This window comes from Salvelinus alpinus, chromosome 15, assembly GCF_045679555.1.
Source record: "Salvelinus alpinus chromosome 15, SLU_Salpinus.1, whole genome shotgun sequence".
NCBI classification, from domain to species: Eukaryota; Metazoa; Chordata; class Actinopteri; order Salmoniformes; family Salmonidae; genus Salvelinus; species Salvelinus alpinus.
In genome coordinates, this window is record NC_092100.1 from 56950603 (window position 1) to 56970381 (window position 19779).

Consider the following 19779-nt stretch of genomic DNA (forward strand, 5'->3'; position numbering starts at 1 on the left):
TAGGTTCTCCCAGCCATGTGGACGATTGAAAACAGGGCAGCAAACTTTGTTTGTCACCAGAGCGGTTTAGAGCATATTACTATTGCCTGTGAATAATCCGACCGTCATACAAACTTGCTGTGCTGTATTCTTGACGCACAACTGAATGTGCTGCCATATCCTGCCAGCAAGCCCACAAGCGAGCCACTCAGGCAGACAATGAAACGTGGAAGAGGGCGAGGAACGAGATGGGAGTAACAATCCAGGCTATTTAACAAGTGGAAAGGGGGAAAAGTAGCATTATTATCATTAACCCTGCATTATAATTATATAAAAGCCCCTTAGATATTTAGTGTTTCGACAGCTGGAGGCATTTTGTTTTACACAAGCGTACTGTAGCAGGCTGTGAATTCTGGAAACAATGTTTCTAGGAAGGGCTATTAGCTGAACAATAGACTATTCAACCTTTACTAAAGAATTGTCTAATAGCCGAGCTAGGTGTGAAACCCCCCCCAACTTGCAACAAATAAATGTTTTTGACCTTTCTAAGGCACTGCATGCATCTCAGTGCAAAAGGGATTACTACGGTTCCTGGTTTGAATACAGGCTGTGTCACATCCGACCGTGGTTGGGCGTGCCATAGGGCGGTGCACAATTGGCCCAGCGTCATCCGGGTTTGGCCAGGGTAAGCCACCTTGGAAAAAATAATTTGTTCTTACCCGACTTGCCTAGTTAAATAAAGGTTCAACTTAAAAAACAACTGGCGACAACCGCAGCGCAATCAATAGGAGGTGAACAGTGGCTGGTGCAGAAAATATAGCTAACTTGTTATGCAAGTGTTGCACACCAACAGATGGAGAAAACCTACACCAGTCGAGCAATTCATTTCAACAATAATCTTCATTTGACTTTACAAACAACAAGAGGGCTTAATTGGAGTCTATTTCTTCGGAGCTTAGTTATTATTAAATAACTGGCTGAAGCAGGTTCGATACCCATGCCGGCCGCCACCGGGAGACCCATGAGGCGGGTTTTGTTTTTTATTTAGAATCCTCCAATCCTCTATATGTAATTATCAGCGGAGTCACGTCATATTTTTCAATATACTGTAGGCGACATGAGTCTCACTAGTGTTGAGTAATGTGCTGTTAAAAGTGGTGTAGGTCTTATTTATTTAAAGGGCATATTGAAGTTAGAAGCAATAGGATTTGAAGCAAAAGCATATTTTAGCACCGTTTCGCACTGCTTTGAGACAAGCATGGCGACTGGTCTTGATAAATCAATGAGATTTTTATTTTCACTTAATCTCCATTTGGGTATTGGTTAGACTAGAATTAAAAAATGAGGGTGCCGAAATGCTCTTAGTGTAACCTTTATTTAACTAGAAAAGTAGGTTAACTTCACTAGGGTAGAGAGCAGCATTGGGAATTTTGGATGAAAAGCGTGCCCAAATTAAACTGCCTGCTACTCAGCCATAAAAGCTAGAATATGCATATAATTAGTAGATTTGGACAGAAAACAATCTGAAGTTTCTAAAACTGTTTGAATGATGTCTGTGAGTATAACAGAACTCATATGGCAGGCAAAAACCTTAGATATTAACCTTAGATATTAATTTATTATTGGTGGAGAATCACATCATTGAAAAAAAAATTTTTAGATACCCTGTAGGCCTTCCATAGGCGAAATGAGTATTGGTAACACTACAATTAGGGTGAGGAAATGTTATGCCCCTTAGAAATAAATTTAGAATCCTCCGATCCTCTTATGTTGTCGCCTACTCCCGACCGCCACGTTGAACAGCGCAATATTTTCGTGGGGGGGTTTCGTTTAAAAAAAAATGCGGAATAGAAACACCATAATATTAATCAAATTCATTAAGCCAAATTTCTTAAAATCAATCCCATGTACTATGTTATTACAAAAAAGGTTTTAAATTCCCTAGTAATGCCAATATGGCAGACTATCAAATGCTTCTCAAAGATGTCCTCTGATGGTCAACCTAGCACTAAAAAAATGTCTGACAATTAAATAACGTGCCATAGAATGCTGCTGCAGCCCGCAATGTGGGAGGAACCACTGTAGTTCGGTCCACTACACCCCGTTGATGATAATGGGGGCCTGTTAGGCCCAACTTTTCCTGTAGTCCACGATCAGCTCCTTTGTCTTGCTCACATTGAGGGAGAGGTTGTTGTCCTGGCACCACACTGCCAGGTCTCTGACCTCCTCCCTATAGGCTCTCATCATTGTCAGTAATCAGGCCTACTACTGTTGTGTCATCAGCAAACTTAATGATGGTGTTGGAGTCGTGTTTGGCCACGCAGTTGTGGGTGAACAGGGAGTACAGGAGGGGACTAAGCACGCACCCCTGAGGGGCCCCAGTGTTGAGGATCAGCGTGGCAGATGTGTTGTAGTCTACCCTTACCACCTGGGGGCGGCCCGTCAGGAAGTCCAGGATCCAGTTGCAGAAGGAGGTGTTTAGTACAAGGGTCCTAAGCTTAGTGATGAACTTTGTGGGTACTATGGTGTTGAACGCTGAACTGAAGTCAATGAACATGGGGCGGCAGGTAGCCTAGTGGTTAGAGCGTTGGACTAGCAACCGAAAGGTTGCAAGATCGAATCCCCGAGCTGACAAGGTCTGTCCTTCTGCCCCTGAGCATGGCAGTTAACCCACTGTTCCTAGGCCATCATTGAACATAAGAATTTGTTCTTAACTGACTTGCCTAGGTAAATATATAAAAAACAGCATCCTCACATAGGTGTTCCTTTTGTCCAGGTGGGAAAGGGCAGTGTGGAGTGCGATTGCGTCATCTGTGGATCTGTTGTGGTCTAGGGTATCCGGGATGATGCTGTTGATGTGAGCCATTACCAGCCTTTCAAAACACTTCATGGCTACCGATGCGAGTGCTACGGGGCGGTAATCATTTCGGCACGTTACCTTCACTTCCTTGGGCACAGGGACTATGGTGGTCTGCTTGTAACAGAGCCATACAAGCGTGCTGCTTGTAACAGAGCCTTTCCATGGCTGCCCCATTCCCCGAGACATGCCCCGCGAACCCAGGTATTTCACGTAAATACATTCACGATTTCTTGCTCAAAGCGGGCGGCGATTCGTGTGCAAAGTATATGTTTACTGCTGTGGTGTGATGTGCGTTTTTGATGTTTGGAAAAGTGTGGCGCTAAGTGAGTGACAAAGGAAATGGTTGCATATCCCAGAACCAATGTGTGTCTGTGAGCAAGGGTTGTGAGAGAGAGCTTTCAAATTTTGTGCAGATGAGGGATATACATTTTGAAATGAATTATACATCTAATTTATTTATTGTCCTATGATGAGGGAATGGTCCCTAACCCTATACCCTAGACACCCACCTGAATGACCCATACACTAAAGAGAAGTCACTATCTGTTTTATGGGCTTGCTGTAAGCTGCCTATATGTAGCCAAAACAGAAAGATAAATGCGGTCAGAGACCTACTGAGCCTGCCTGGCAAGGTTGGTCCTACAAAGCCAAAGCCCCCTGTTGGGGGGGGGGGGGGGGGCTTTGCATAATATACAAGGAAATTCTCAAAGCTGCTAATGAGAACCTTGACGACCTTGTACCTAGCCGGTGGGGATTCCGGTGAGGTGCCTCCACCAAGGAAGTGGCAGTGCTGGCAACACTAGCTGCAGTAAGAGGGGTCACACTATTGTGGCCCTGGTGGCACAAAATAATCAAAGGAATGCACAGAGATGTTTGGGGAAATGGTCACAAACGGGGGACCAGCGTCTGTGTTTCAGGGGAACAGGGTGGATCTGATCTCCATCACCTTGGACTTGACAATGGCACATTTTTTCACATTTTTGCTCGATCTTGCATGCTCTCTCAAAAAGCTGTAACTGTATATTCATTCATAAATTAGGTCCTTTCTTGAGTTGGGCTCTGGGATGTAACAACCTTTGAGCATCTGAGCTTATGGTTGAGTGTGGGGGAAAGGGGTTGAGTCTATCCCACATCTGTTGTAAGGGGGTAAGGATGTGTCATGACTTGCCCTTTTGGGTGAGAATCATAGGTGCCAGATCCCCCCCCCCACCACCAGTTTTATGATGGTCGTAAATACCTTATAGAAACTCAGCCTTTGGGTTTGGCAGGAGTGAGGGGAAAGAAACCTCTTTGTTACAAGGAGATTCCTCCCACCAAAACGGTAAAATCAAGAGGTTGAATAGTGAAACAATATTTCTGTAATCCAAACAGTTGGAAATGGAGGGGGGGCTTAAACAATCCTGTCGAATTTGTTCTAATTTGTGATGTAACTAAGGACAGTATAACAACATCTCTGAATGTGTATATTTCCCAGTGGTCAGATTCACATCCAAATGTTGGGGAACTTATACTTATATAAATATGAAACTATTTGTGAAAAGATTAAACGTGATGTTAGCCATATAAATGAGAGAATTGTTTTTCATGTAAAGTCTTAACCAGTCAGCGACCACACCTGCGTAAGCACAGACATTATGTCGGCGTCATGGAACACCCCCTTTTCGCAATAAAATCCACTTCTAATGAAAATGTACATTAGACCAGACAGCATGAAGCGGTGGCTACATGGCTGAGAAATGGTTAAGAAATCTACAAAACTAAAGACCAGAGAACGTGAGGACATGCGTCCCCACAATGAAATGGTTACCACTCTATAGGCCAGCGAGACCAACAGTGGGAGCTGAAAGGTACGGAATGGCTAGACACTCAAACTTTCTTGAGTGAAGAAAATGAAGTCTACACAGGAACATTCAGTCTGCAGATGTTTAAGTACTTCATCTACAAAGTATTCGCATTTCCATGAGCATAGTTCTCAGCTGTATGTATGTAGTGGGTCCATTCTGTCCCCACCCCTTTCCATTGTCTACCAAGCCGTCATATTGGGTTTAATCCACAAGGGACTTTTCATTGCATTATGTAGCAAACAATGTGTAAGGTATTCTGTTTGTGTGTTTATGTAATTATGTGCGATTATTTAGTTAGTTAGTAAATAAACAATTTGGGGAAACTCAAAAGGGGTGACGATATTAATTAACAGTAATTTTGATCCGAATGTGCAAATTGTCCAAACAGATCCACAAGGTACATCGAATATTTTAAATATGTTATTGGACCATAAACAGATTTTGGCTCATTAACCTTTACGGACCAAATAATGATGATCAACGCTTCTTTGAAAATATATATTACAAATTATCAATCCTACAAGCAATACAAGACTCTATTATTATGGTGGGAGATTATAATACTGTTTTAAATTCCTCAATGGACCGCGAAGGAAATAACACTACATACTATCACCCTCATGCTCTTAAGGAAATCATGAATGTCATGGATATATTGGAACTAATAGATATATGGAGGCTTAATATACATGGCGGAGGCCCAATCAAGCTAGTCATCTTGACTTCTTTCTTATGTCATTCTCGTTGGCACCAAAAGTTTTTTTTTAAGTGTTGAAAGTAGGGCTGGACGATATGGACTAAAAGTAATATCTCTTTTTTTTTTCAAAGGTTTGGACGATTCACGATGTATATCTCGATTAGAGGTTGACCGATTATGGCCGTTTAATTAGGGCCGATTTCAAGTTTATAACAATCGGTAATTGACAACAATTTTGGATGCCGATTATGGCCAATTACATTGCAATCCATGAGGAAACTGCATGGCAGGCTGACCATCTGTTACGCGAGTGCAGCGTCAAAAGGACCTCGTGGCTACAAGGAGTCAAGGTAAGTTGCTAGCTAGCATTAAACTTATCTTATAAAAAACAATCAATCTTCACATAATAACTAGTTAACTACACATGGTTGATGATATTACTAGGTTAACTAGCTTGTTCTGTGTTGCATATAATCAATGCAGTGCCTGTTAATTTATCAACGAGTCACAGCCTACTTCAACTTTGCCAAACAGGTGTTGATTTAACAAAAGCGCATTCGCGAAAAAAATCACATTCGTTGCACAAATGTACCTAAACATAAACATCAATGCCTTTCTTAAAATCAATACACAGAAGTATATATTTTTTAAACCTGCTTATTTAGTTAAAATAAATGCATGTTAGCAGGCAATATTAACTAGGGAAATTGTGTCACTTCTCTTGCGTCCAGTGCAAGCAGAGTCAGGGTATATGCAACAGTTTGGGCCGCCTGGCTCGTTGCGAACTGTGTTTCTTCCTGACAAAGACCGTAATTAATTTGCCAGAATTTTACATAATTATGACATAACATTGAAGGTTGTGCAATGGAACAGCAATATTTAGACTTAGGGTTGCCACCCGTTCGATAAAATACGGAACAAATCTGTATTTCACTGAAAGAAAAAACGTGATAGTTTCAGAATTTGACCATATTAATGACCAAAGGCTCGTATTTATGTGTGTTATTACAATTAAGTCTATGATTTGACATTTGATAGAGCAGTCTGAGCGGTGGGAGGCAACAGCAGGCTCATAAGCATTCATTTAAACAGCACTTCACCGCGTTTGCGAGCAGCTCGTAGCAGTGCTTGAATCACAGCGCTGTTTATGTCTTCAAGCCTATCAAATTCCGAGATTTGGCTGGCAATACTAAAGTGCCTATAAGAACATCCAATAGTCAAAGGTATATGAAATACAAATGGTAGAGAGAGAAATAGTCGACGCGTCATAATTCCTATAATAACTACAACCTAAAACTTCTTAACTGGGAATATTGAACCACCAGCTTTCATATGTTCTTAGGTTCTGAGCAAGGAACTTAAACGTTAGCTTTTTTACATGGCACATATTGCACTTTTACTTTCTTCTCCAACACTGTGTTTTTGCATTATTTAAACCAATTTGAACATGTTTCATTATTTATTTGAGACTAAATAGATTTTATTTATGTATTATATTAAGTTAAAATAAAAGGGTTCATTGTTCATTCAGTATTGTTGTAACTGTCATTGTAATTGTCATTATTACAAATATATATATATTTTAAATTTTATATAACATTTTATAAATTTTATATATATAAAAATCGGCATTGGCTTTTTTTTGGTCCTCCAATAATTGGTATCGGTGTTGAAAAATCATAATCGGTCGACCTCTAATCTCGATTTCTTGTTTTTCTCTAAACAAATTAAAAAAGGCCAAGACATAATTCTTAATTGAATTTTCTTAATATATATCTTTTTTTAAATATACAAGGGCTCAAAGCCTATTTGTGCAACACAAATGAACAACACACACCCACATGTCTATTCTATTCTTTAGGAATGTTTGACCACTATCTATTTGAATATGTAATTTATATAATAATTTTGATTTAAAATGTATTAATTATTTAAATTTGTCATTATTAAAACAGCCTGTGGTTATTTGCTATTGGATTGGCAGAATGACACAACTACTAACACATTAGCCTACAGCTGGACTGAACATAACTTTTTTGAATGCACTTTAATTATCCAATGTCACACTTACCGATGGCGAGGTGAATGGCCTGTGCCCAAAGCACTGCAGGCGGGTCCAGTTGTTCAAGCGCAATGCTTTTATCATGTTGCTCCCGCTGTCAGTTGTCATGCACACCTATCAGTATTCGCTCATCTTCCATGATGTTTAGAGAGTCTTTGGGGAAGTAAGATGTCTGGAGGCAGACATTGTGCAATTTCTAGTCTTCATTTATGTAGTGGACTGTCAAACTTAGTTATGGCTCTGACGTTCTGCTCGACCATAGATTGGCTGTGGTGGAAAAATAAGAAACACTAGCCAGCTTCTCTGCGACTCTTTCTCGGGTAGCAGAGTATAATCGCGGCAGGGCTTCTTCCGTGAAATACTTGCGGCTTGGAAGCTGATATTTGTGGTCAACTGTACCTAGCCGATTTTTAAAGCCTGGCTTTTCTACTGTAAAGAATTGAACCATGACTTTCGCTATGTAATTGGTCACTGCGTCCGTTATCTCCTTCCACCTCAAACTTTTCTTGTCATAAGCGATAACGTTTGAAAATGAAACGGCTATGGTAGTTTGTCTTTAAGTTTGTGAAAGGCTGTCTAGGGTTGTGATTGGTGGATAACCTCTGCATGTGTTGTCAAGCAATTGGGACATGATTCGACACTGGGCTGACAGAGAAGAGACAGTGAGATGCTGCATTTGTAAATTGTCACAACATTATAACAGAACCTCGATTCTTGCGATACAGGCATTTTCAATATCGTGCAAAAAAACTCAATATATCGCCCAGCTCTAATTGAAAGGGGATAGAATGTGGTCGGACCATCAGATAATTGGCATATACATTACTCTTACTGAATTTCCACATGGGCGAGGATATTGGAAATTGAATAAAAGCCTATTGGATGATAACTTGTTTTTAACTAGGACAGAGGAATTTATAACTGAATTTTTACGACATAACATAGGTACAGCAAATCCGCTTATTGTATGGGACTTATAAATGTGCATTTAGAGGTCATGGAATTCAGTACTCATCTCTAAAACAAAAGCAAGTTAGGTCAAAGGAGTCCTTACTTACAAAGGAAATAGAAGATCTAACAGAACAGATTGATAGCAATAAAAACTGTACCATAGAGGCTCAGAGTAAGTTAGAAGAAAAACAAAAATAAATGGAGGAACTCATTCAACAAAGATCAAGTGTAATATATTATAATAATAAAGCAAACTGGATGGAATATGTGGAAAATGCAACAAACATTTTTTTTCTCTTCAACATAGAAATGCTACCAAAAATAATTTACTGAAACTTGTTAACTTCTTTGATATAGGGGGCAGCATTTTCACTTTTGGATGAATTGCATGCCCATAGTGAACTGCCTCCTACTCTGTCCCAGATGCTAATATATGCATATTATTATTACCATTGGATAGAAAACACTCTGAAGTTTCTAAAACTGTTTGAATGATGTCTGTGAGTATAACATAACTCATATGGCAGGCAAAAACCTGAGAAAAAAGAGAGTGGTCGATGTTAAAGTCATCGCCTATTCAATTCCCTGTAATATATGGATCTGTTTGCACTTCCTACGCCTTCCAATAGATGTCAACAGTCAGTAGAACGTGGAATGAAGCTTATACTGTGTTGTGGGACCGGATGGGAGGTGTTTGAGTCAGTGGTCTGGCAGAGTGCCAGTTCTTGGTCACGCACTTTCCTCATGATATCGTCATGCGTTCCATTACTTATAGAGACTGAAAAGAATGCTCCGGTTGGAACGTTATTGGATATATATGATAACAACATCCTGAAGATTGATTCTCTACTAAGTTTGACCAGTTTATTCGACTTGTAATATAACTTTTTGAAGTTTTTGTCCGACGTTTGCCTGCATCTGCGCGAGCGTTTGGACACATTATAGCAAAATTAGCTAATTGGACATAAGTAAATGGACATTATCGAACAAAACAACGATTTATTGTGAAACTAGGATTCCTGGCACTGCATTCTGATGGAGATAATCAAAGGGAATATTTATGATGTAATTTCGTATTTCTGTTGACTCCAACATGGCGGGGAAATGTTAAATCTGAGCGCCGTCTCAGATTATTGCATGATTTTTTTTATTTTTTTTTATCCCATTTTCTCCCCAATTTTCGTGGTATCCAATCGCTAGTAATTACTATCTTGTCTCATCGCTACAACTCCCGTACGGGCTCGGGAGAGACGAAGGTCGAAAGCCATGCGTCCTCCGAAGCACAACCCAACCACGCCTCCAACCCGGAAGCCAGCCGCACCAATGTGTCGGAGGAAACACCGTGTACCTGGCCCCCTTGGTTAGCGCGCACTGCGCCCGGCCCGCCACAGGAGTCGCTGGAGCGCGATGAGACAAGGATATCCCTACCGGCCAAACCCTCCCTAACCCGGACGACGCTATGCCAATTGTGCGTCGCCCCACGGACCTCCCGGTCGCGGCCGGCTGCGACAGAGCCTGGGCGCGAACCCAGAGACTCTGGTGGCGCAGCTAGCACTGCGATGCAGTGCCCTAGACCACTGCGCCACCCGGGAGGCATGATGTGCTTTTTTTTCTTTTTTTTTTATCTGACACAGCGGTTGCATTAAGAACAAGTGTATCTTTAATTATATGTAAAACATGTATCTTTCATCAAAGTTTATGATGAGTATTTCTGTAATTTGACGTGGCTCTCTGTAATTACTCCGGATATTTTGGAGGCATTTCTGAACATGGCGCCAATGTAAACCGAGATTTGTGGATATAAATATGCACATTATCGAACAAAACATAAATGTATTGTGTAACATGATGTCATATGAGTGTCATCTGATGAAGATGTTCAAAGGTTAGTGATTAATTTTATCTCTTTCTGCTTTTTGTTACTACTATATTTTGCTGGGAAATGGCTGTGTTTTTCTGTGGCTATGTACTGAGCTAACATAATTGTTTGGTGTGCTTTCCCCGTAAATCCTTTTTGAAATCAGACATGTTGGCTGGATTCACAACATGTGTAGCTTTAATTTGGTGTCTTTCATGTGTGATTTCATGAAAGATAGATTTTTATAGTAATATATTTGAATTTGGCGCGCTACATTTTTTCTGGATTTTGGCCAAGTGGGACGTTAGCATCCCACATATCCGAGAGAAGTTAACTTCTTTGGCTGGGGGCAGTATTGAGTAGCTTGGATGAATAAGGTGCCCAGAGTAAACTGCCTAATACTCAGGCACAGAAGCTAAGATATGCATATAATTTGATAATTTGATTTGGATAGAAAACACTCTGAAGTTTCTAAAACTGTTTGAATGATGTCTGTGAGTATAACAGAACTCATATGGCAGGCAAAAACCTGAGAAAAAAATCCAACCAGGTAGTAGGAAATCTGAGGTTTGTAGTTTTTCAACTCTTGGCCTATCGAATACAGTGTCTATGAGGTCATATTGCACTTCCTAAGGCTTCCAACAGTCTTTAGTGGTCTGTGGTCACCACCTGCAGAATCACTCCTTTATTGGGGGTGTCTTGCTAATTGCCTATAATTTCCACCTTTTGTCTATTCCATTTGCACAACAGCATGTGAAATTTATTGTCAATCAGTATTGCTTCCTAAGTGGACAGTTTGATTTCACAGAAGTGTGATTGACTTGGAGTTACATTGTGTTGTTTAAGTGTTCCCTTTATTTTTTTGAGCAGTGTATTTTAAAAATTAAAAGGTGTGTGTATATATTTTTTTTTTCTTCAGTTCTGCACACAAATTTTCTATAGGATTCAGGTCAGGGCTTTGTGATGGCCAATCCAATACCTTGACTTTGTTGTCCTTAAGCCATTTTGCCACAACTTTGGAAGTACGCTTGGGGTCATTGTCCATTTGGAAGACCCATTTGCAACCAAGCTATAGCTTCCTGACTGATGTTTTGAGACGTTGCTTCAATATATCCCCAACATTTTCCTCCCTCATGATGACATCTATTTTGTGAAGTGCACGAGTCCCTCCTGCAGCAAACCACCCCCGTGCTTCACGGTTGGGATGGTGTTCTTCGGCTTGCAAGCCTCCCCTTTTTTCCTCCAAACATAACGATGTTCATTATGGCCAAACAGTTCTATTTTTGTTTCACCAGACCAGAGGACATTTCTCCAAAAAGTACGATCTTTGTCCCCATTTGCAGTTGCTAATCTTCCTTGCTGAGTGGCCTGTGACCAAATTTTATAGGTCACATACACATGGTTAGCAGATGTTAATGCGAGTGTAGCGAAATGCTTGTAATGCTTGTACACATGTTACTGTCAAGTTTAACACAACAAAAACACTATCTTTGGGCTACACTGAACATTATTACATTGTACACTTTCTGCCTGTGAACATCTGTCCTACAATGTGCCACCAAAGAAACTGTGTGGTGTTCCTTTCACCTCTATAGTGGCATGCAGCTTAAGCCAGGCCCAGCTCCAGCTACACGTGATCTCTGAATCCACTTGTTGAATAAGAAACACCTCATTTTCACCTAATTCTCTCATTCTGAAAATTAACCACATACTGTAGAGGGAAAACTTTAGTTAACAGATAGTGGTTAGTTCGTTAGCTAGTTAACATTTCAGATTGCCAGGGTCCAGTAAGCAACTAACGCGTTATAACTTGAGGAACGGCAAGGAGTAGTATACCAGTAAATACTATAGGGAATTGGTTAGGTTACTAATGTTAGCTCATCTGATTTTGTAATGTTAGTTAGGTAACGTTAGCTGTCTGACTTTATTAGCAAGCAAATTTTCACACCATAAACTAAATTATTTGATCAGATGAGTTGGCTAATGTTGCTCAACATTTCTCTGGCTAGCTAACTGAGAATTCCATAGCAAGATACTTAACAATGCTAATACTTGTTCCACCACAATTTCTCCCTCACCTCAAACTTTCCAAACGCCAGTTGTTTTTCGGTTACAGCTCATGAAGTACGCTTCATCACCTTCTCACCCCCATCTCCATGGTCAGGCTTCTCACCTAACCTTACCTCTTCGTTATCGTTCAGGGGACGAGATGCTGTAACTGACAAGCTGACTTTCCAGAGTGCGCGCTGATGCTGTAACTAGTCAAGTGGTTGTCTCTTCTTTCTTCAGTCACGTGCTGCGCTGCATTCTGTTGTTATGCAAACGACTGGCTGAGCCTTGGATACAGCCAGTATTGCTCCAAACGCGCATCACTCGTTCGCTTACAGACAGTAGTGATCCCACCCCCCCAGTTTGCATCCCTGCATGTTTGTTTTTTCGCGTCAACCAAAGATAATAAGAGGAGACAAGATGAGTTTGTCTGTTTGCAGTATGCATGTTGAAGGTGGTGTGTTGTCTACGATCATTCGCTTCCCTTCATTCACTTCCGGAAGTTTACATGAAAACATTAATAAAACTGTAAATACATTAAGCCCCATACATACATACATACATACCGTACATACTACAGTAGAAACAGAAACACCATATACAGAAAGTAAGGTACTTTGATAGGAATGTACAAGTCCAATGTTATTTGTAAGAAAAACAATGGAGGCAATGCGAGCGCCAGCCAGAAAATGTGCCAGTTCGTGCAAGACTGCGCAACTGTCTGCATACAAATGTCTGCATATGTGCAGAAAAAAATGGGGAAGAGCTCTCCCTGAAGAGGGGCATTTGACCGGCTCAGTAAAGCCTCAAACATAAATTGTCCGCAACACTGAAATGGGCTACTTCTATGTGAATTAATGAGGCAGAACACACCTCAATTCAAACTGTTGTTAGAAAATACAACTTCTTAGAAAATTATTTGAAATTGATCAATTGAAACATAGCCTATAGATAATTAGCACAGTGAGTGCATTCTGACATGACGTGCATAAAACAACTCACGCTGGGGCTACCGTTAGAGATATTTGGAACTCAAGTAAGAAAAAGTTAAACAAACTAAATTAAACGTCTTGGCTGGGATTTTTTTATTTTTTTATAAATCTGGGTTGAGACACTTGTGTAAATATATGTGTCATGACAGTGTTATGACCATATTATGACAAGTTATGTCAGCTGTTATCACATGGCCATGACCATGTCATAACGTGTTATGACGCTGGATGTCAAGTAAAGTGTTAATGAAAAGTGGAATGCTCCTTATGTGGTTTAGCAGGGCCACTGAAAAAAAGGGAAATTCAGCAAATCCCTAGTCTGCCTTTCATGCTTCAGTCTGTTGGCAATTCTTTGTGAGACCGTTTCAGAGAGACATGGCTAGGTGTTCTTGCCAAGAATCCAATTACCATGTTAATCAAGAGTGATTTAAACAGTAGCCAAGGGAAAAAAGCAGACGATTTACTGTGTTCGTCCTTTTAACAGGACCTGGTATGGGGCAGCCCTAAATACTGTTAATCAACAACTGCAAACAAGACAGCCCTTCTAGGAAAATCTGGGGGAAGACCATCTTTCTGGTTGGTTGAGTATAAATACTAGCCCATCGAAGGGCAACCCTCAAAGATGTGATTACAGGACGAGCCCGTTTCAGACACTTGAGAGCTACACTTGAGCTCCTAGTAACCTTTGTTAGACCCCTCCAGGGAAGGGAGCCGGCCAGGAGGGCTCAGCTGGACGCAGAGGGAGGGAAGCTCTTATCTGCAGGGATAAAACCCAGCACATAGTCCATATAGCACATATAGGCCTACTACAGCCTGGCTACTTCAGACATCGCCCATCTCAGACACCAAAATACCCAATATACAGAAGATACACAGAGTCATAACCAGCCCATAGCATAGTTCTTCCATTATGCTCTAGAGGTAAAACCTGAAATGCACACTAGCCCTGTTGGACTGGACTCCGCGCAGTGTCAAGTGTGTGTGTGGGCTCATTGCCTGAGAGGTGACAGGAATATCAGTGTGACGCCTATGGACCGCAATAAATCAAAATACACCCGAGTGCTGTAGTAACACAACAGGTCAGCATGCGCAGACACAAACGTGCCGACTCCATTCCAGAGACATGTGTCTGTTGCTTAGCAACACGGTGCAGCACAGTGCAGCACAGGTGTAAACTGTAAACTCTTTCCTCAGTGAGACAGGAGAAGAGTTGTACTGGTGAGGTAGGCCTACTAAATTTGTGAACTGAGATTATTAACACCTACCACCCACAAGTGGATAAAAAAGCCACAGCCATCTATAAGAATACCAAAGACACCGACCTCTACAACGTGTAATACTGGCTGTATCACCAGTTGGCTGTTCTAGCATGACTTAAATTTTAAATGCAGCTGTTTTGATCTCAATATCAAATCATTTCTGAGTAACAATTAAGCACCTTACTGTGAAATGGTCAAAAATAAATACAAATAGCTTCTTAGCAAAGAGCAATTTCTAAAACAAGAATTTAGCTAGGACTGTCTGGGAGTGGTCTGAGTTTGGAGGTGGAAACTAGCCGTTATTGGCAGAGAGGTTTGGAACTCTGTTTCTTATTGGTCTATTAACTAATTTACCACCTGGTGATGTCACCGGGCAAGCCAAAACTCCATCCCAGCAAAACAGGTTGAAATTTCAGGCGATCTTTTCAAACAGCTTTTACTCTAAAATGGCATTATCATTTTCACAATATCACACTATTATTCCAACCTCAGTGTGGAAATATATATAACACACAGGAAATCACGTTTTTGACTGCACTGGGCCTTTAAGATTTGTAGAATTGCTCGTACAATATGCGTATTATTATTACTATTGGATAGAAAACACTCTCTAGTTTCTAAAACCGTTTGAATTATTTCTCTAAGTGAAACAGAACTCCTTCTGCAGCCCACTTCCTATCCGGAAGTGAGATTTCTGAAAGCGAGGTCTCTGTTCAAGAGCTTGCCTATAAATGGGCATGACACTTAGGACTATACATACACGTCATACACCTTCCCCTGGATGTCAAGAGGAAGTGAGAGCAGAAATGAGTTGTTAATGTGTGAAAGTTAAATATTTTAAAAATATATATTTTGAATTTCGCGCCCTGCACTTGAGCTGGATGTTGTCATAAGTGTACCGGCACCGGGCTGCAGCCATAACAGGTTAACAGGTGTGCCTTGTTAAAGTTCATTTGTGGAATTTCTTTCCTTCTTAATGCATTTGAGCCAATCAGTTGTGTTGTGACAAGGTAGGGTTGGTATACAAAAGATAGCCCTATTTGGTAAAAGACCAAGTTAATATTATAACAAGAATAGCTCAAATAAGCAGGGAAACGACAGTCCATCATTACTTTAAGACATGGTCAGTCAATACGGAATATCTCAAGAGCTTTCAATGTTACTTCAAGTGCAGTCGCAAAAACCATCAAGCGCTATGATGAAACTGGCGCTCATGACGACAGCCACAGGAAAGGAAGACCCAGAATTACCTATGCTGCAGATGATAAGTTCAATAGTTACCAGCCGCACAAATCAGCAACTGCACCTCAGATAGTAGCCAAGAAAAATGCTTCACGGAGTTCAAGTAACAGACACATCTCAACATAATCTGTTCAGAGGAGACTGCGTGAATCAGGCCTTCATGGTCGAATAGCTGCAAAGAAACCACTACAAAAGGACACCAATAAGAAGAAGAGACGTGCATGGGCCAAGAAACACCAGAAAATGACATTCGACCGGTAGACCATTAGACCTGTCAAAATAAAGGTTGTGTGTCTATTGAAAATGAGTGGCTCACTATAACTCTACAATGTAGAAAATAGTCAAAATAGAGAAACCATTGAATAACTAGGTGTCCAAACTGCTGGCTGGTACTGTATATACACAGTGCATTCGGAAAGTATTCAGACACCTTCCCTTTTTCCACATTGTTACGTTAAAGCCTTTTTCTTTTTAATTGAATAAATACATTTAAAAATCCTCAGCAATCTATACACAATTACCCAATAATGACAAACCGAAAACAGGTTTAAATATTTTAGCAAATGTATAAAAAAATACTAAACAAAAACGGCTTATGAGACGGCTTTTGAGACTCGAAATAGAGCTGAGGCACATCCTGTTTCCATTGATCATCATTGAGATGTTTCTACAACTTGAATGGATTCCACCTGTGGTAAACTCATTCAATTGGACATGATTTGGAAAGGCACACACCTGTCTATATAAGGTCCCACAGTTGACAGTGCATGTCAGAGCAAAAACCAAGCCATGAAGTCGAAAGGAATTGTCCGTAGAGCTCCGAGACAGGATTGTGTCGAGGCACAGATCTGGAGAAGGATGCCAAAAATGTCCACAGCATTTAAGGTCCCCAACAACACAGCGGCCTCCATCATTCTTAAATGGAATTAGTTTGGAATCACCATCGTCTTGGAACACCTTACAAAATAATTTTAAACTGGAAGAACTTGTCCCGATTGGTGTTTTTAAATCACTGATGAAGGATTTTGAGGCTGATTCCCTGACCTGTCAATGTTTTTAATTTGCTGTTTTTGATTTTGTTATACTCTTGTGAATTTAATGGTTTTTACTAGATTACTTGTAGTTTTTCATGTTGTCTGTCTGTAATTTTTGTAATGACTTGGTGCTGCCTATCTTGGCCAGGACACTCTTGAAAAAGAGATTTTAAATCTCAATGAGCCCTTCCTGGTTAAATAAAGGTTAAATTAAAATTAAATTAAAATCACCAAGAATCTTCCTAGAGCAGGCCGCCCGGCCAAACTAAGCAATCGGGGGAGAAGAGCCTTGGTCAGGGAGGTGACCAAGAACCCTGTGGAGATGGGAGAAGGACATCCATCTCTGCAGAACTTTATGGTAGAGTGGCCAGAAGGAAGCCACGAATCAGTAAAAGGCACGACAGCCCGCTTCGAGTTTGCCGAAAGGCACCTAAAGGACTCTTAGACCATGAGAAACAAGATTCTCTGGTCTGCTGAAACCAATATTGAACTCTATGAATGCTAGCTTTGCACACTCTTGGCATTCTCTCAACCAGCTTCACCTGGAATGCTTTTCCAGCTGTCTTGAAAGAGTTCCCACATATGCTGAGCACTTGTTAGCTGCTTTTTCTTCACTCTGCGGTCCAACTCATCCTAAACCATCTCAATTGGGTTGAGGATGATGATTGTAGAGGCCAGGTCATCTGATGCAGGACTCATCGCTCTCCTTCTTGGTCAAATAGCCCTTACACAGCATGGAGGTGTGTTGGGTCATTGTCCTGTTGAAAAACAAATGATAGTCCAACTAAGCACAAACCAGATGGGATGGCGTGTCGCTGCAGAACGCTGTGGTAGCCATGCTGGTTAATTGTGCCTTGAATTCAAAAGAAATCATTGTCACCAGCAAAACACCCCCACACCATCACACCTCCTCCTCCATGCTTCACGGTGGGAACCACACATGCAGAGATCATCCATTCACCTACTCTGCGTCTCACAAAGACACGGGAGATGGAACCAAAAACCTCAAATTTGGACTCATCAGACCAAAAGGACAGATTTCCACCGGTCTAATGTCCATTGCTTGTGTTTCTTTGCCCAAGCAAGTCTCTTCTTATTGGTTTCCTTTAGTAGTGGTTTCTTTGCTGCAATTCGAACATGAAGGCCTGATACACACAGTCTCCTCTGAACAGTTGATGTTGAGATGTGTCTGTTACTTGAACTCTGTGAAGCATTTATTTGGGCTGAAACTTCTGAGGCTAGTAACAATTGAACTTAACCTCTGCAGCAGAGGTAACTCTGAGTCTTCTTTTCCTGTGGCGGTCCTCAAGAGAGCCAGTTTCATTATAGCGCTTGATGGATTTTGTGACTGAAATGTTCTTTATGTTTTAAAGTAATGGTGGTCTGTCGTTTCTTTTTGCTTATTTGAGCTGTTCTTGCCATAATGTGGACTTGATCTTTCACCAAATAGGGCTATCTTCGACCACCCCTACCTTGTCACAACACAACTGGTTGGCTAAAACGCATTAAGGAAAGAAATTCCACAAATAAACTTTTAACAAGGCACACATATCAATTGAAATGCATTCCAGGTGACTACCTCATGAAGCTAGTTGAGAGAATGCCAAGAGTGTGCAAAGCTGTCATCAAGGCAAAGGGTGGCTACTTTGAAGAGTCTCAAATATATTTGTCACTTTTTTGGTTACTACATGATTCTATATGTGTTATTTCATAGTTTTGATGTCTACATTGTAGAAAATAGTAAAAATAAAGAAAACCCTTGAATGATTAGGTGTGTCCAAACTTTTGACTGGTACTGGAATCTATATACAGTTGAAGTTTGAAGTTTATACATACACTTAGGTTGGAGTCATTAAAACTTGTTTTTCAACCACTCCACACTTTTCTTGACAATAAACTATAGTTTTGGCAAGTCGGTTAGGACATCTACTTTGTGCATGATAAGTAACTTTTTCCAACAATTGCTTACAGATTATTTCATTATAATTCACTGATCACTATTTCAGTGGGTCAGAAGTTTACATACACTAAGTTGATTGTGCCTTTGAACAGCTTGGAAAATTCTAGAAAATGATGTCATGAAGCTTCTGATAGGCTAATTGACATCATTTGAGTCAATTGGATGTGTACCTGTGGATGTATTTTAAGGCCTACGTTCAAACTCAATGACTCTTTGCTTGACATCATGGGAAAATCTAAAGAAATCAGCCAAGACCTCAGAAAAGAAATTGTAGACCTCCACAAGTCTGGTTCATCCTTGGGAGCAATTTCCAAACGCCTGAAGGTACCACGTTCATTGTACAAACAATAGTACGCAAGTATAAACACCATGGGACCACGCAGCCATCACACTGCTCAGGAAGGAGAAGCGTTCTGTCTCCTAGAGAATAACGTACTTTGGTGCGAAAAGTGCAAATCAATCCCAGAACAACAGCAAAGGACCTTGTGAAGATGCTGGAGGAAACAGGTACAAAATTATCTATATCCACAGTAAAACGAGTCCTATATCAGCATAACCTGAAAGGCCACTCAGCAAGGAAGAAGCCACTGCTCCAAAACCGCCATGAAAAAGCCAGACTATGGTTTGCAACTGCACATGGGGACAAAGATCGTACTTTTTGGAGAAATGTCCTCTGGTCTGATGAAAGAAAAATGGAATTGTTTGGCCATAATGAACACCGTTATGTTTGGAGGAAAAAGGGGGTGGCTTGCTAGCCGAAGAACACCATCCCAACCGTGAAGCATGAGGGTGGCAGCATCATGTTGTGGGGGTGCTTTGCTGCATGAGGGACTGGTGCACTTCACAAAACAGATGACATCACCATACTTTACAGTTGGGATGGGGTTTTGATGTTGGTGTGCTGTGCCTTTTTTCTGCACACATAGTATTGTGTGTTCCTTCCAAACAACTCAACTTTAGTTGAATCCGTCCACAGAATATTTTGCCAGTAG

The 19779-nt window shown here is 40.8% G+C and overlaps 1 protein-coding gene across 5 annotated transcripts in view; it reads right to left on the minus strand.

The window, feature by feature from the left end:
* The window catches only part of LOC139540420 (PHD finger protein 21A-like), a 116384-nt gene that overhangs the window by 58185 nt on the left and 38420 nt on the right, over nucleotides 1-19779 (minus strand). The gene's annotated exons all lie outside the window — the stretch shown is intronic.